General features: G+C 42.4%; 1 long non-coding RNA gene across 7 annotated transcripts in view; it reads left to right on the top strand.

Moving 5' to 3' along the window:
* The window catches only part of LOC110199992 (uncharacterized), a 115,416-nt gene that overhangs the window by 42,674 nt on the left and 57,682 nt on the right, over positions 1-15,060 (top strand). For all 7 annotated transcript variants that reach the window (XR_002322136.2, XR_013483738.1, XR_013483736.1 and 4 more), the window contains 2 exons: positions 3,589-3,764; positions 4,869-5,018. This is a non-coding gene — a long non-coding RNA (uncharacterized LOC110199992). The remainder of the gene's footprint in view (positions 1-3,588; positions 3,765-4,868; positions 5,019-15,060) is intronic.

Here is a 15,060-nt window from a genome sequence, read left to right as displayed (position 1 = left end):
TTCTCTTTTCTTTTCCTTAGTATTCTACCCGTCTCTGTTTGGCAAATAGCTCTGACCTTCCACTGCTGATTTCAGCTGGTGCCTGGTTTTGCTTCAGGCTCCTTAGGTAGGCAGCAGATATCCAACTCTGAAGATAATTTCTGAGTGTTGTTAACGACCAGCAGCCTTTTTCTGTTGGAATCCTGCGCCATTCTGTGAAAAATGTATCCAGAGGTGACTTATATTTAGTGGCACCTAAAATAGACTACTTTTTTATCTCTACCAGTCAGCTCTTTATGATCTGTATTGTGGATGGTCCACAAATCTCATTTTCAAATCATTATTCACATTGTCACCTACCCTGCGTTAAGTACTGCTCTGCTGATAAAGACCCCATCTCCACTCTAGCCTGACAGGAGCAGGATGAGTTTTAAGCTGAAACAGAAACCTCCTAATTCAGTTCTACTCAAAAATAATTTCTTAAGAGCTCACTGTTTGCAAAACCTTGGGCTAAGCTTTGGGGGAGATGCAAAGTTTGAGATAAGATATGATGCCTACCCCTCTGGGGCTTACAGCCTAGTTGGGGAATAAGCCACGAGCTATACTACGCAGCCATACGTGATAAAGACATAAGAGACGTTCAAAGTGCTATGTATGTCCCAAGGGGAATTTCATTTCTGACAAAAGGGATGGGGAAAACCTTAGGAAAGGTAGAATGACTAGATAGTGCAAAGCCTTGAATACCTGGCAATAGATAGATAGAGCATTTATTAACCACTTACTATGTGCCAGGTGCTCTGCTAAGTTCTGGGCAGGTGGCAGGGGGCGGGGGAGAAGGGATTGGAATAGGCATTTATTAAGCACCTACAGTGTTCTAGGAACTCTGCTAAGTGCTTTACAAATATCTTCTCATTTGATCCTCATAGCAATCCTGCAAGGTAGGTGCTGTTATCCTCATTCCAGTTGAGGAAATTGAGGTAAACAGAGGTTAAATGACTTGTCCAGGATCAAACAGCTAGTAAGTCCCTGATTTGAACTCAGTTCATCCTGACTCTAGGTCAAAAAGTGCCTCCATTATACTACCTATAGCTGTCAAAGCTCTGGGCATAAAAAACAATACAGTATTTAGCTTGCATTCTAGTAGAGGAAGACAATACATAAAGTGGAATTGTAAAGGGTAGGGGGGAAGAATAGAAGGTCTCAGGATGGAGTCATTCTTATCAGGGTAAGACAGCTAGTGTGGAGGTGGAACAGACCAGAGTGAGCCAGAAGTAGAGAGGTCGGGGCTTCTCATGATATGGGGGTCAAGGGAAGGGGCTCACCCATCAGCAAGTCGATCTCAGAGTAGAGCCAAAAAGATTTTGAACCTGATTTAGGCTCCATTGAAGGGTTTTGAACAGAGTGATATGACCATAATCATATATGTAATATGTCTGCAACCCATATAAGATATGTATGTCCAAATGGTCTAAATGTGGCTCGCGAGAAGCATTTATAGATATCATAGTTTTGGAATCTTGCCCACCCCTGTTCAAGGGAGACTATGATTCCTGCCTTGAGGGGAGTAGGAGAAGGGCCACAAGACTAGGCACTTCTTCCTTTAGTCCTTTAGGAGGATATTGGACTAAAATTATATCTATCTGACCTCTAATTGTTGCTTATATAAGGCATGATTTTGCTTCAAAACAAAATCTGCTTCTCTGGTTACTAGCCCTTAGCTTACACTTACTAGTTTAACTTCTTCCAACCACTCATCCAAGCAAAATGGCAAATGGAAATTCCAGAAGTTATACAAAATGTACCAAAAAATACATGAGTGAATAAACTCTCCTGCTAGGAGCAAGTTATCTCCACCCAAACCAGAAGAGAAGCCCTAATCTCACCCAAGGGGAAAAGCTCTCTGAAGTCTCCAGGGAGACAATCTGGAAATCAGGGACATATTGAGGAGCCAGTTTTTCCTCCATTTCTGGAGTAGGTCCCAGAGAGAGTCTGATACCATATGTGTGCTCTTGAAGAAAAAAATGTTTCTCCTCTCTCAAGCTCTCCACCAATTCTTCCCTCATGTAGGCTTGTAGCCTTGTGTCATCATTTTCTCCACCAATCTGGACTTATCCCTAAGGAATCACCTGAAAATGCACCAGGCTTTGGGTGAAAGCCTGTTACATATAATCAGTGGTGTGCTGGTAATTGTTTAACAACTGGCTCTCCAAAATAATCAAAGTGTACTCATGATACATGTATAAGTTTAATCTGTGTCATTAACATTTGCTCCATCACTTGGGAATCAACAATCAACAGGACAATAATTCAAGCCTTGATTTGCAGCATTTGTGAGGTATAAATGCTCATACTGAAAATTTAACGATTGGCTCCTGAAAGCAGGTTTGAGCTGGCTCTAGTGGGCCACCCCTGAGATGCAATACAATTGAATTGAAATAGCACTGAGGCAGCTAGTTGAGACATCCAGGTGGAGCTGTCCTGTAGGTCCCTTGGAGATACTGCTGGTCTGAAGATGTGAGAGAGTTCAGGGCTCAATATACAAATTTGAGAATGCCTGCTTGGAGGTCATAACTGAGCATGAATAAAACCCAAGAAAGATGTGAGTCATCTCACATCTTTGTTTTAGGTCCTGGAGGACCTGCTTCAGGGAGGTGATGGTGTCCATTCTTGGCCAGGAGTGAGGATCAAATAGTTGAACAGGGTTTGAAGAGTTGGGAGGGGGTGGGCTTGGAGAATGGGGCAGTTGCACCGCTTTCCAGCATTACCCAAGTTGAACTGTCCCGATATGACTTCATGATTTTTCCAGAAGTGTTGTGAATTTCCAGAGACCAAAGGCCTTTATGTTCAAACATAAATATCAATATACACATGCCAGTACATTTGTTGATTTCATCAATTTGGAAGCTCCCTCCACCAACCTAGATTAGTAACTTGTCTAGAATTTAGTATACAAGTATTGGGGAGTTTCCTGAGGCTGAGAGGTAAAGTGACAATTCCCAGTGTGAGGCAGAGGGAGGATTTGAACCCAGGTCTTCCTGACTTCAAATCTAGCACTCCGGCCCCTATTTCATGCCACCGCTGTATAAATATAGTAATACTTTTCAAATAAAGAGAATAATGATTTCAGCATTATTCACCAATTTGGTTTATTCATTCTGCTTCTCTTAGTGCTCTTGCCAGTGTGGCCCAAGACTCAGAAGTCCCCAGTGCTACCTCCTGGTCAGAGCCTGGCACTGAGCAACCCTTAGTCATTTAGTCAAGAAGCTTTTATTAAGCAGTAGGTACTGTGCTAAGCACTGGGGATACAAAGGAAGGTGAAATATATCAGATTCTTGCCCTTGGGGAGCTCACGTTTTAATGGGGGAAGACCGCCTGTGTATTTAGCAAATATACTGAATAGATGGTAGGTAAAGCCGGGAAGGAAAGCCTTAGGTAGGCAAGGGAGGTCAGTGTGGGTTGGTGACCTGGGAAAGAACTGAGAGATGGAAGGGAGGACATGGTGAGGATGAAGAACAGGGTTAGGGGTTGGAAGGCAAGAGCAAAGTTAAACCTCCACCAGCTTGATCACTGCATAGACTAAAATTGTTTCTCTCTCTTCCATGGTCACAGACTGTGCTCTTAACTCCATCCTATGAGTTCCCAGGGGAGAGAGGGCAAAAGAAGATGGCTTCAGGGATCAGTACATATTGTTTCCCCAACTAAAAAACAACTCAACGTTCATCCTACTGGGTCAGTTCAGTGGCTCAGTCTGGAGAGACATCTTTTTCTCTCAAAGACAGCACATGGTAAGTGAGAGCCATGGTTCCTGTACCTTCTCACATGGCATTGTCATCTCGTCCAAATGGGTCTTTACCCTGAGACCTTGGGCTCCTGAATATGCCTGGCCCTCGCCATTGGCCTCGTCATTTCTTGTTGGGTAAGCTGGTCCTCCCCAAATGCCTTTGATTCCAGTTGGTTCTGAGTATAGCTGTTTACTTGGTATTTCTCATTTGTTATGTTCCATTTGTTTTTTTATTGGGTCAGAATGTTAGAGTTACAGGGTCATAGGATCACAGATTGTAAGATTTAGAGTTGGAAGATCCCTTCTAACTAGTCTAGTCCAGCTCTCACTTCAATTCAATTCAAATAAACAAGCATTTATTAAAAATTCCTACTATGTGTAAGGCACTAAAGATACAGAGATAAAACCAAACTGAACCCCTGCCCTCAAGGAACTTATATTCTATATTTTATAGAAGAAGAAATTGAAATGCAAAGTCCTGCAGGAACTTACCCAAGGTCACATGCAGGTAGTAAGTGGCATAGTTAGAATTCAAACCCAGATCCTCTGATTCTGATCCCAGCACTACAATGGCTGCCATGCTACCTCAGTCAGCAGACTGTCTACTAGCTCATCTTGTGCAAAACTTTTATTTTACAGTTGAGGAAATAGAGGCTCAGAGAGATGAATTAACCTCCTTGTGGACACAGAGCTAGTTATTAAAAGAGTCAGGGCTGAAACCCCGATCTCCTGATGATAACTTTATGGCTCCTTTCTGCTATTTCATTGATATCACTTTGACACATAAAATACTACCACAACTTTGAAATCAGTTCCCCAAAATACTGGCCTAGTACCAGTGATGGCTGAGTTTTAGTAATTTTTTGATCTTGAATAGCCATAACAGAACTTCAAAAAGAGAGGCCTGGAGGCATCTGAGTCCACAGTCTCCATTAGACCAAAACCAAATGTGGAGACCATGTGAACCACTGATGAGTTCACTGATATTTGATGAGGTTATCTTACTTGTGGCCTCTACGTAGTTCATCGCCTTTTTTTCCTGCTTTTTGATATCTCAGAAATAACTTGATTTGTCTTTCTCTTTTGCTGTCTGTTCATTGCTTTGAAGGCAACCCCATTGTACTCCATATTTTGGACTCACTGGAATCCAGGAAGGTGAGGGATTGAGAGGCAGTGTGGTATAATGGAGAGCATATTGGACTGGCAGTCAGGAGAGACCTAGGTTCAGATCCTGCCTCATATACTATGGTGACCATGGGTAAGTCACTTTGAGACCCAGTTTCCTCATCTGTAAAATGAGAATGATACTATCAATAATATCAGTCTCACAAGGTAGGTGAGAGCTTCTATTGAGACAACATCGGTAAATTTCTTCGCTAACCTTGAAGTGCTATGTAAATATCAGCTGTTATTGTTATTATTATTATTATGGGACTGAAAACCTTACTTGTATAAGGACTGGGTGAAGGAACTGGAGGTATTTAGCCTAGAGAAGACTTTGGAGTCATGACAGTCTTCAAATATTTGTATTCAAATATTTTTAAAACAAAACACTCCATCTCTCAGCTCCAGTCATTTTCTTTGGTTGTACCCATGCTTGGAATGCTCTTCCTCCTCATCTCCATCTGCTGGTTTCCTTGGCTTACTTCAAGTCCCAGTAAAAATCCCATCTTCTATAGGAAGCCTTTCCTAACTCCTCTTAATTCTAGTGCCTTCCCTCTCTTAGTTATTTCCTATTTATCCTGTATATACCTTGTTTATACATATTTCTTTGTTTATTGTCTCCTCTGTTAGACTGTGAGCTCTTTGAGGACAGGAACTGTCTTTTGCTTCTTTTTTTTAAAAAAAGCCCACTGCTTAGCTCAGTGCTGGGCACTTAGTAGGAGCTTAAATGTTTGTTGATTGACTGACTATTTGAAGGAGAAGAGGAGCTAAATTTATTCTGTTTATCCCCAGAGGGCAGAAATAGGACCAATGGGGAGGCAGATTTTGGCTAAATTTAAAGGAAGAGCTTGCTAACAATTAGAGCTGTCTGGCAACAGGTTGAACCACATTATAAGGTAATGAGCTCCCTGTCACTGATAGTGTTCAAATAGAAGCTGGTATGGGATGTTGTAGAAGATACTGATGCTTCTGGAGGGGTGGTAGAGTTAAACTGCAGGACTTCTAAAAGTCCCTTCTGATCCTTAGAATCTATGTTTCTGGGATTTTGAGAATCATTATTGGCCTGATTTCTTAGCCAAACGAAAGAAAATAGACATGGAAAAGTTGATTCAATTCAACAAGGACCTGTTAATCAACTACGATGTGCTAGGCATTGGGGATTCCAAGGCAAAAATGAAACAGCTCCTGCGCTCAAGGAACTTATACTCTACTGAGTGATGTAACATTTAAAGAGATATGCAAATCCAAGGTCATTTAAGGAAGGAGAGCCAACCAGAAACTGGAAGGGTCAGGAAAAGCATCTTAAAGAAGAGCTAAACCTTGAAGCCTGTGAAAATAGGCCTATGAACCGAGAGACGTACTGGGGAGGGCTCAGAACACTGGGCTGAAAATTGATTTTGTCTAGGGAAACCAGTGAAGATAGACACACACACACACACACACACACACACACACACACACACACACACACACACACGCTCTCACACACACTTCTTCCCTTCATTTAAGTTTCTTTGGACAGATGGAGGAGTGGAGTTTCCTCAGGGCACTTGGTCAGACCAGCAGGTCAAGGCATTTCTGTACCCTAGCTGGCTGCCTGACTTACCCCTAGACCTAGCACTGGAAGGGACCTTAGAGGTCATCTAGTTCAGCCTTTTCATTTTACAGAGAAGGGAAAAACCACTTGTTCAGGGTTGCACTGGAAGGAAGCATCAGAGCCCAGAATTTGAACCCAGGCCCTCTGACTCCCAAATCATTGGTCTTTGCCCCATCCCACATTGCCTTGCCTAGCCCTAAGCCTGACTAAATCACTTGCAGTCTCAGTGTGGATTCAGTTGAGGCATGTAGGTGAATGCTTAATACAAGTTTTGTGGGGTTTTTCTCTGTCCTGGGAAAACTGAGATAACATCAGGGCCAAAAGGAACTGATGCAAATTGAGAGAGAAAACCTAGAAAACTCGTGCCAAGATTCAAATTCCCAACCCCACCCAATTGTGTTCCTTTCTTTCCTACCTTCCCTTCCTTCATGGCTATTTGCTTTTCCAGGAAGCAGCAGAATCGTTTAGTTGTAAAGTTTAGCAAATTCAAGGAGAGGAAAGGAAATAGGTGAGACCTGATTCCATTTCTACCCCAATTCCACACGTTCTAATTAGAAAGAATCCCAAACCTATGGATGCTATTCAAGGGAGATCTTGTTTTGGAACCAAAGCAGGAAGCCCATTGATTCTCCTATTTCAGGGCCCCTAACCAACATTTCCCCAATTAATCAAGGCTATGAACACGGCAGCAGGAAAGTCTTTGGGAAGAAGCAATTTTTTGTCCTTTAAAATTGATTCCTTTTGGTTTCATATCACCTTCATTTTCCAAAATTATGCCTGCCGTACACAGAGAACCATCCTTTATAACACAAGAAGAAAAAAGACAGAGAAAAAAATTAGTTCAACAGAACAAACAAGTGTGGCGGTAGGTGCTGTGGTCCCCCTCGGCAAATTAGGAAGGGACGTATATTTTCTCAGCTCTTCTTCCAGGCCAGGTTTGGTCATTATACTTACACCACTTTCATTTTTTTGTTTGCTTTTCTTATTCTTTCTATTTGCATGGTTGTAATCATTGTATGTATTGTTTTCCTGGTTCTGATTTCATGAATGAATGCATAAGGCCTTTATTAAGGGCTGACTATGTGCAAAGCATTACTTTGCAGAATGTATCCCCACCCTTTTCTGTATTCACCATATTCATACAGCTCATATATACTACATCTTATAGTGTAGTAATATTCCATTACATTCCCATACCATAAATTATTTAGCTGATGGCTATCTACTTTGCTTCTAGTTCTTTGTCGTTTAAAAGAAAAAAGTTGTGTAATGAGTGTCTGGTGTGTATGGAGCCTTTCATTCTTCCTTTGGCCTCCTTGGGAATGAGGTAAGTCTTTGACTTTCTGTGGCCACCTTGGTTTGACTGTTGCCAAGGTGAAACTATTCCTTGGCTGCCCCCTTCTAATAATCGCTGTACCCTGAAGCCCACTTGGTTGGCAAGGCAATCTCTTTCTTTTTTTCTTTTTCTTTTTCTTTTATTTTTAGGCAATTGGGGTTAAGTGACTTGCCCAGGATCACATAGCTAGTGAGTGTTATGTGTCTGAGATCACATTTGAACTCAGGTCCTCCTGACTTCAGGGCCGGTGCTCTATCCACTGCACCACCTAGCTTCCCCGGCAATCTCTTTCTGCCCATTCTGCTTATTTTTGTCCAAGAGCATGCCTAGGAAGTCCTCACTCTTCCCAGCTTACTGCAGTAGGTGGTCTGTTATTTAGGAAAGTGAACTTATTTTGTCTGTGCCTACTGGTTAAAATCTCAACCCCCCCCCCCCCATGGCAATGCCTCCTTATGGTTCTCTGTTGTATCTCTGTTCCTGCCTCACATGAGCAGTGGCTGATTGGCTTGCCTACGTGGACTGCTCTTGTCAACATCTCTATAAACAACTGGAAGCAACAAGCACATAGGTATTCTGAGGAAAAAACAAGGAAGAATATCAAATCATAAAAGCTCCTGTTTATGTGCTTTGTGCTTACAAAATTCTGCACAGAGATGGTTTCATTTGATATGCACAACAACCCTGTGAAGTAAGAATTTCAACAGATGAATATGAAGGATGGGGACACACCAATCCAGGCATTGAGGAGCTTGTGAGCAAAGAAGGAATTAGAAGGCAGGGTGGAAAGCAAAAACCAGAGAGTACTCCAGTTTGATTCGAATATAGAGTATACAGGGTATCCTAAAAGTCATAGTGCATTTTAAAAAGTATTTTATCTATTAGCTGTCCTTAAAAGCTATCTAATAGCTATCAAAGCTATTCAAGCAAAAAAAAAACTACACTAGGGCTTTTGGGACACCCTGTATATATAAAAAAGGGAATTATATGAGATAAGGCTGGAAAGGCAGAGTGGGGCTAGATTATAGAGGGCATTGAATATCAGGATCAGGAATTCATACCTTAATTTGGAGGCATGGATCTGGTCATGTCATTCCTCTGCTCCCAAATCTTCAATGCTTCCTTATTTCCTACCCATTAAAGTCCATATTCCTCTGTGTGGCATTCAAGGCTCTCCACAATCTGCTCTCACCCCATTTTCCCATATGTGTTACTCTGTGCCTTTAATCACACTGTTTTCTCTGCTTGGAATATTCTCACTCCCTTTTCCTCATTTTTTTAATATCTACCTGTCCTTTGAAGTCATTCCAACTCAAATGCTTCTCCCTATTGAGCTTTCCATAGTCCTTTCAGTTGGTAACAAACTTCACATAGCAGTGTTTTATAATTTTCTAATGGACTTACTCTGTAATATGATGTGTTGTAGCTATTTTTGTGAGTGGCTTATCCCCCTGCTAGACTATAAGATTACTGAAGGTAGGGATTATGCCATACCCAGACTTTTTAATCTTTCCCAGTTCCTAGCTGTGTATAGTAGGCAATTAATAAAAGTTTTAAATATGGTATGTATGTGTATAGGTGGCTATTATAATACTCAGTGAAGGTCTGTACCATGGTTCCCTCAGTTGCAGTGGCAGTGTTCAGGAATGGCAAAATGGACATTACCAAGGCAGCATCCGTAGAATTTGCCAGCTGGTTGGATAAGGGGGTAGGGGTGGGTAGGTGGCATGAGAGAGCTAGAGAGATAGGCACCTAAGATGATTCTGAGTTCATGAGCCAGAATAGCTAGGAGTGTGACAGCCAGGTGGTGCAGTGTACAGAGCACTGGGTTTGGAATCAGAAAGACTCCTCTTCATGAGTTCAAACCCAGCCTCAGACACTTGTCAACTGTGTGAGCCTGGGCAAGTCACTTCACCCTGTTTGCCTCAGGTTTTCTCATCTGTCAGATGAGCTGGAGAAGGAAATGGCAAACCACTTTAGTATCTTTGCCAAGAAAACCCCAAATGGGGTCACAAGGAGTTGTACACAACTGAAAAACGACTGACCAACAACAAAAACTAGGAGTGTGGTGGTGCTATCACTAGAAATGGGGAAGTGAAAAGGAAAGGCAGTTTTGAGGGGGAGCGCAGTTTCGCTTGGGCCTCTCCAGTGTGGAGGCAATGGAGGGTAGAAGTTACCCAGGGTTAAGGATTAAGGATTAGCAGGGTAGGAATGCCAGAAGGTCAAGGATGTAGGAGACTGAAGAGGGGAGGAAAGGGCATTATTAATCCACCTGACTGTAGTGTCAAGACTGTGTAGAGAGGGAAGGGAGGCCACAGAACAGGACTGATAGAGAAAGCCAATGGGGAAGCCAGTCGACGAGCATTAATGAGGTACCAGGCCCTGCAGATAAAAAGACCAGGATGAAACAGGGAAGATTCGAGGAGCTGTGGAGCATAATGAAGGTGAACAACAGGTTTGGGGAAAAGGAAAGGACTAGCAGAGGTGGAATACCAGCTTGTGGTTCAGGGTTTGGGATGATGGGTGGCTGAAGTAAAGTAGAGTGAGGTCATCATTATGGATATTGAAATCTCTGAAGATAAAGGCAGGGAAGGCTCCCAGAGGAATCCCATGAGCTGGATTTCAAAGTCATTGAGAAAGGAGGGAGAACAGCCAGGAGGTTGGCAGGTCATAAGGATGGGTGGGAAGTTATATTTTTGTATGGCATAAACTTCTGCTAAGTTCTACCAAGCTGGAAAAGCTGTAGGTCCAGCTCTAGACAAGGCTTTAGCAAAAAGGGTTCTGGGGTCAGACTACAGTCTAATGTTTGAGGCCCAGCCAAAGAGGCTTATTATTAAGCTGTCCACGAGGTGATGATTTTACAGCCACAGTAGACCCTCTACAAAGACCATCTACAAAGTCATAGAGGGCTTGTGTATAGTCTGTATCACTGTGGGAGTTTCCACATTCATCAAACCACAGATTCTTGAAGTGTTTAACATATGAATCTCCTTAAGCTATGTGCTAGAATAGTTATTATGAATAAATAGACATCAGGACTTCAAGGATGCCTGGTTTTTATCAGTGAGGGAACTACTTCCCCCAATGCAGACTGGAACCTTCCCAGCTCAGTTAGATCTGCAGAAAACTTGAGGCCACCTGCCTACCATGAGGCATCAGTGGTGGAGGAATACACTTTTCAATGACAGTACAAATAAACATTATGAATGATTCCTAAAATTCCTGGACACTTTGTTGAAATGTGCTGTGTGCATATGTAATGATTCTTGGAAAAAGTCTAAGGCAAGTTCTCTACCTTGTTGTCCAGAAAATTAGATGAAAAAATGAACATTTTAGTTGAAGAATTGTAGAAAACCCTCTAATGCCTTTTAAAAATAGGTTTCTCCCTAATACAAGAAGCCATTAGAAATCCATGCTTGAATTTATAGAATCCTTGGAAAGCATTAATTTTGTCACAACTTTGAAAACACTCGGCTGTGTATATTTATGATGGCCCATAAAGGTTAAGAATAACTCTGTGTTCTCATTTAGAGACCAACGTAGAATCCAGAATCAGTGAGTTACACAGCTGTATATTAAGACTAGGTCTCATTAAGGAAAGGGGTATGCAGACCTAAAGAAATCTGCATAGAACAAGTACTTCTCTTGAAAACAACGTAAAAGAACTCTTAAGATTTCAGAAACAGAAAACTGTAGCCACCCACATATTGGAGAGGCTTCAGGAATCCTTAGCCGTTGTATTTGTGAAACCAATTTATACATAAAGATGCAGCTGTCTTAGTAATCAGAACTTGCTGGTTCAATGGACTGTCACTGAGTGTGTGAGTATATTTTGCACATATGGGCCCAGCTGAAGATCTTGAGTTGCTCATATCATCAAGTTAACACCCTGGGATATAGCAGTAGGGTTTTATTGGTGCCAGTTGTGAAGTCAACATGTGGTCTAACTTTGACTGGTAATTCTAAGGTTCTTTCCTCCTGGGAGAAAGAGGTGGTGGTGGGAGGAAGGACTGCCTGTTTTGCTCCCATTATCCTTGTCCTGTACCCCAAACAAAGCATAATGCTGGCTGAGATCCAGGTTAGAGCAGCCTATAGCTGCTGAACTCTAATCAGATTCTATAACTATGGCAACAAGGAAGTATTGAGATTTGAGATTACAGCATAAGATACCACCAAAAGTCACAAAATAGAGTGTTTTGTAGTAGTGTTCATACTCATACCCATAACTAGCACAGAGTGAACGGGGCCTTGGCCCAGAATGCTGACAGCCAGGGGGTTGTGCTTCCCTCTTGGGGGCTTATATTCTGTGTTCCTCCATTGGTGCATGCCATTAGGCCGTGCAATAACACACATGCTCCAGGCCCACCATACCACCCCTAAATCTCCATAGGCACAAGGGTCCAACTTTGTAGGACTGTTCTCTGCTATGGCTGCTACCCTGCTTCTTGCTCTCGATTTGTTTTGGCCCTAAGTGAAAAGATTCTCAGTTACAGTTCTGTGCATATTGCAGGTATTTCCTCTACTGCAAAGGATGATTTCAGGCTTTGGGAAAAGTGGCAAGGCTTCCTTACCTCCATAGTTTTGAAAGTGGTAGTGTCCACTTAAGGAGAATGGCATAAAGGATGGAATGCTGCATCCAGAGTCAGGAGGACCTGGGATTGCATCCTACCTCTGACATCTATGAGCTGTGTGACCGTGGGCAAGTAATTTAACCTCTTTGAGCCTCAGTTTCCTTATCTACAAAACAAAAGCAATAGTACTTGTAGTCCATACTTCACAGGGTTGTTATGAGGTTCCAGTGAGTTATTGTATATAAAATACTTCACAAACTTTAAAGCACTATACGAACGTCTGTTATTAGTATTCAGAGGCAGAAAGAGATCTTGTCCTTCCAGAGCCTCGAAGTTACCATGTCCAAAGCTGAACTCATTAACTTCTCTTGCCTAAACACACCTTTCTTATAATCTTCCCTATTTCTGTTGAAAGCACCAACTTTTCTGTATCACCCAAGGAAGAACTCATGGTAGAAACCTTGGACTCATAGTTGCCAGATCCCACTGCCTCTTCCCCCCCCATCCTTGCTTGCTCCCATCTAATCAGGTGCTAAGTCTTGCTGATTCTATGTCCGCAACATTGCTAACATGCATCCTCTTCTTGCCATTCCCACGACCACCACCCTATCCCAGGCCTTCATCGCTGTGCACCCAGATGATTAAAATAGCCTCCTAATAATGAGTCTTTTTCCCTCCAGTCTCCCTCCTCTCCAAGCTATCCTTTCCACAGTGGCCAATATCATTTACTAAAGCAATAGTTTGACCATGGCACTCTCTCTCTCTCAAAAAACTTTCAATGTCTCCCTTCTCTGTCACTAAGACAGGGCTTATTAACCTTTCTTGTGTCAAGGATACTTTCTCAGAATGTTGCCTATATTCAAATGAAAGGAAATGCTAAATTTCAGTTAGAAATTAGTGAAAATAAAGATGTGATTTTTTTTCCCATTCAAGTTCTTAGATCTCCTGAAATCTCTCCATAGACCCCTTGGAAAGCCCAGGTTAAGAACCTCTGCTCTAGTGTAAAATACACACTCCTTGGCTTGGCATTTAAAGCATCCCACAACCTGGCTCAAGCCTACTTTTCATGTACTCTTCATTCAAGCTTTTCCCCAAACTCACCAAGCAAGCCATCATTTACTTCTTCTGTGTTCACACAGCTCTATCCCCATGTTTGAACTGCATTTCCTCTTGGCCTCTGACTTTCAGATTCTTTCTCCTCCTTCAAGGCTCAGCTCCCATTGCTACCCTTGTTGTAGCTTTCCATGAACACCCTTCCTCCTCCATTAACACTCTCTTCATCCTCACATATTCCTAGAACACTTTGATCTTTCTTTTGTCCTTTTCATGTCCTATTTTTTGTAACCATGATCTAGAGTCTTCTAGTGGCTCTGGGCTCACACAGACTGAGGTCACTCCTGGGGCTGATGCAAGGGGGACCATTTTCTCTCTTTTGGCTTGCTGTTCCCACCTGGAGTTACTATAGGGCGATCTCTAAAATAAAATTGAGGCATCATTTGTATTTAAATTTCCTCAAATGTGAGTAAAAAGCATCCTCTGCTCCCATATAGTGAATCATTTCATCCATCAATCAGTAAGCATTTATTAAATACCTATTATGTGCCCAGAACAAGCATTCAGGGTAACAATATGAAGCCCCTGTATTTCTTTCCACAGAAAATGTAAAAGATGCAAAGTGCTCGTAGGAGCCCATTAACAAATACAGAAACATATAGAGCATACATATAGCCCATAGCTTCCAGTGGGAGAACAGTGATTTTAGGGCATATTAAAGTGAATCTCTCACTCCCATAGAGTTCTAATACAATCCCTCCTAGAATCATAGTACTGTTCTGTGGTTTAGAAGACAATGGCATATGGCAGACAAATCCTCCTTCCCGTAGGATGAGTATTGTTCAAATAACAGCATGATAGTGGGGGATGATAAAGTCCAGCTCTCTTTCCCATCCCCATGATGTGACTTTAGTCCTTTAGCTGCAGAGGCCATGTGGACAATTCTCTTCTTCATCTAGAATTTTCAATGGCTCAACTCTCTGACTTAGGAACTGTCAGACTTGAGGTCACTCATGAGGCAGTCACAAAGGCTGGTGCTGTTCAGAAAATGCTTCTTTTCTGTCTCAAATGCTAGATTCTCAAATTGTGTTGCCGAGGTAATTTGAAATCCCCCTTCTTTCCGAGAGGACTTTGGGTTTCCTAAATATTATCTGTGAACTCTCCTCTCTAGCCAAGTAGACATGCCCATGTCTGTTTCTGCCATGTGTTTTTGCAGGAAATCTAGTAGTGCTCCAGTTGCTGCCTTCTCTCGGGCTGAGGAAGTCAGTCCACCCTAAAGAATTCTAGTATCTGCCTCGTGCTTAGAAATCTGCAAGCAAGCCTATGGGCCTCCCAAGGCAGCCATTACCAGCTCCTTGGGGGAAGGAGACTGAAAATACAGATGCTGTAGGCTCCTTTCGTGCAGGTCTATTCTACATCAGGCTGGTCTGGCTTCTGAATCAAGAAAGGTGAATAAGCAGAAGGCTGAGCTGTTCTATCAATTTGCTTTTACAGCGATGGGAGAGGGGAGGCTCCACTGACAAGAGTTTATCTTCCTGAGCCCAGGCCAGCCAGTTAGGCAGTCATCTTGGAGACAGCTTCA

The sequence above is a fragment of the Phascolarctos cinereus genome, unplaced genomic scaffold, assembly GCF_003287225.1.
Source record: "Phascolarctos cinereus isolate Bilbo 61053 unplaced genomic scaffold, phaCin_HiC Scaffold_8;HRSCAF=390, whole genome shotgun sequence".
Classification (NCBI taxonomy): Eukaryota; Metazoa; Chordata; class Mammalia; order Diprotodontia; family Phascolarctidae; genus Phascolarctos; species Phascolarctos cinereus.
Note: the sequence above shows the minus strand (reverse complement) of the source record. Positions and strands in the feature narration are given on the sequence as shown.